This window comes from Sinocyclocheilus grahami, unplaced genomic scaffold (genome assembly GCF_001515645.1).
Source record: "Sinocyclocheilus grahami isolate Dianchi unplaced genomic scaffold, SAMN03320097.WGS_v1.1 scaffold149.1, whole genome shotgun sequence".
In the NCBI taxonomy this organism is placed as follows: domain Eukaryota; kingdom Metazoa; phylum Chordata; class Actinopteri; order Cypriniformes; family Cyprinidae; genus Sinocyclocheilus; species Sinocyclocheilus grahami.
This window is the reverse complement of record NW_015505328.1, coordinates 2,183,227-2,187,046: the sequence shown is the minus strand read 5'-3', so window position 1 is coordinate 2,187,046 and position 3,820 is coordinate 2,183,227.

Here is a 3,820-nt window from a genome sequence, read left to right as displayed (position 1 = left end):
TATATATATATATATATATATATATAATATCATGGCTATATCATATATACCATGGTTATTAACATTAACTAAAACTAAAACCATAAAAAACATGTTTGGTAATTAAAATAACATAAATGTCCACTGAAATAAAATAAAACTTATTTTGAACTTTTATTTCAGCTTATTGTGCCAAGGCTCATTTTCAATTAGTTTAGCTTGAACTGAAATGTAAATATAATAAATAAAATAAAAATGAATAAAACCTGTAGAATAATAACTAGAATAATGACAAAAACACACAACGTTACTAAAACTATAATAAAAATACAAATGGGAAATATAAAAACAAAAACAAATTCAATCATTTATTATTGCATATTTATAATAATTTATTCTTTAAAATATTTTAAAAACTATAATAATATATCACTGATACTTAAATAACAAATACTTAAGATTTGCATTTATACGTTTTATATTTTTAATATAATAATAATAAAATATTTATTATATTTAATAACAATATTATAGATTTAATAAAAAATAGACAAATATATTAATTTATTTAAAAAAGTAAATACATAAATGAAATAAGTAAATACACTTATATTTAATATATTTACATACATAAGGGAAGTTGATTTCACCATTTGAATGTGAGGACTGTTTGAGCTGAGTGTGTGACATAAATAACTGGAAAAACAGAAACGTATCTAAATGAAAAATACCTAAATGTGATTGAGAAATCTGACTGAAACAAAAATCACAACAGAACCATTGTTTCCTCCATCTTATACTCTCTCTTTCTTCTTAGACTTACAGTTAGGTTCTTCCATTCTTGATTCTCCATCCTTCCCTCCCTCCCATTTCTCTAGTTCATTACTTTGACCCACTTCTCTTTATTTAATCTTCTCTCCCTCCCAGTTCGGACAACAATCAACCCACCTAATTGCCTCAATCCTCGCAGTCTTTAAGTCTTGCTGTCTCGAGTACAGTCAATACAAAACAAACCCCAGCCTGATGCAATCAATACTGTCATCGTCGCCGCAGTATTTTCCTTACAGTATCTGTGGCTCCTAAAAAGATAATCTCACACCTACTGACAGCAAATTCATCTTCATCATCTGGATTATCAAAAGTGAAACTATGGGCAAATATTTACTCAACAGGAAGAAGAGGAGTACAAAACCGTTTCACAATGATGATATGCAGTAAAACAGCGTGACCTAATAAAAACTGACGACCCGTTCATAGTTCCCATTCCCAAGGCCAGTAATAGAAAGCTATACGACACTGATTTTAGAAATACATCCCTTTTTCTGATTCCATTTTTTTTATTCGCCGTTTTCAACTTCTGCAAACAACAACAGTGTTTGTTATTCTATATCAGCATTTTTAGGCGTTTTGCAATTACTTTCAAGCACTGAAAGAAAGATTGGGAGGATGAATGTAAGATGATTAAGTGGCGATAACTACATTGATGGTCAAGTTCCAAGGATTATAGAGCGGCATTATTGCATGCGCCATCTGCTCATGTGATCATCAGTGTGTAACTGAACGTGTACTCATGTAAATAACATACGGATGTAAACAGATCGGAAATACTGAAAAGAGTCAAGCTTTGATTTGATAAGGCCTTAAAAAAAGAAGCGTGTCTTTAAAAGAACACCAGTTTTCTATAAGTGAAGATCATAAATATGTTTATATACATTTTTTCCCATTGTTCTCTCCATCCCGTATGGTCTTTTTAACCCTCTCACCACCAACCCGCACTGTTGGACAGTCCCATTCTATCTATAAGCTGATTGGCTTACACAGCCTAAGATTGCCAGGATACCTGTCTCTTTAGCTCATTAGTCTATGTGCATGGCATTATGGGAGATGTCTTAAGTCTTTCATAATGGTCCATCTGCTAGCCTAGTCCACTTTCTAGTCATCCTCTCACCTGTCTAGACACAAACAGCAAAATAAAAAAAGTTTTCTTTCTTTCTTTCTACTTTAATCATCATTTAAAGATCAAAATGCCCAATAGATAAATATTTAAATATGTAAATTCATGTGCACTATTCATAAGATGAAGATAAAATAAACAACAAAATAAATAACATATAAATATTAAAATAAATAAACAATTATTTATTTAAAAAAATATATATTTAAATCAAATGATAAAAAAATATAAATATATAAAAAATATTCCAATACAATTTAAAACCTGCCCATGAACTATATTCAGTAAGAACATTACTTTTGGTTAGCTCTTACTACCTCTGAGCTTTAAAATAAATGAACGAATTTCTCAAAATGCTTCTGTCATACTACATTTCATGAATGAGGTCCTCAAACCACGTTTTATATAAACGAAAGTTTAAACGTGAAATTGAAATTGAATTCGGCTTGGTCAATGATGAGGCCACTCCTTTACTCTCTCTTCCTCATGTGCCCTAACAGCTCACAATTAGCAGATGAGAAACCGTTCGAGTTAAGATGCTCTTCCCTCTTCCCAATACGCCGTCTCCCACCGGATGCCTTTCCCAGTCACTGAGATTAGGCGGATTAAATGTCTGAAACTCAAAACCTTTTCTCTGACCCAATGAATTAGCGTTTGCAAGGTTCAACAACAACAACAAACATTGCGCCGTGCACTCCTTGTGCATGTTTGCCGTATAGGTTTAGTCTGCATGTTTTGGTGGTTTACTTTATAAAGCCTTAAACAGATTTCACACTGAAACACATTCACCCACTCTTGATGTCTACGATGTCTACATATCTACAATGATTTCAAGGCTGTCAGAACGTGTGAGAACAGAGTTTAGAGCGCCAGACAAAGAACTTCAGACAGCCATTCAACGATTTTTGTTATCGTTCACGATAACCTTCCTGACTAATTGCCTAAACATACTGAAAGTGCTGAGTTGTTGACTGTAGGTGTGCAGATTGACAGAGTGATTTATTATTATGTGGGAGTGGTGAACTACTATAGGACAGGTGACTGGTCTGAGTCATTAACAGAATGCATGACATGTGCTTTCCACACTGTTTCTTAAAGGGGTCATATGATGTTGCTAAAAATAACATTATTTTGTGTATTTGGTGTAATGAAATGTGTTTATGCGGTTTAAGGTTAAAAAACCCATTATTTTCCACATACTGTACATTATTGTTTCTCCTATATGCCCCGCCTTTCTGAAACGCGTAGATTTTTACAAAGCTCATCGGTCTGAAAAGCAAGGTGTGCTGTGATTGGCCAGCTATCCAGTGCGTTGTGATTGGCCGAATATCTCAAGCGTGTGACAGAAATGTTACGCCCCTCACCATACTGTGATGATGCTCTGTCAGGCCGGAGCGATGATTCGAAAACATGAAAACCCATTATAAACGAGGCATTCGTTGCATCCAGTGGGGACATAATTATGGATTATAATGACTTATACTGTCTTTTTACGCGTTGCGTTGCATCGCGCCGCGTAAACATAAAACCATGTCTGCATTTGTGATCGGAGAAATGACAAACAAAAAGCCCTACTCTACACTGCCCAAAAAACTCGCTTTAAATATATAAAATATAAAAACTCTTTAAATATAAAAAACGTACTTACAGTCTCTGAGTCAGAACAGCCGGCATTGTAGTCTACTCTACCAGGATCAGGAAACGGTCCTCCATAAAATTTTCTTATTTGGGATAAATCTGAATATTGGGTTGAAGTGTTCAGGAACAGTGTTGTAAATACAACTTAACCACTGATTTCTAGTCGTGTCGATTTTTGGAAGGCCAAACAAAATAGTTTCGCTTTCACAACGAAACACAGCGTCACACACGGCGGCCTAGAGTGAGCAG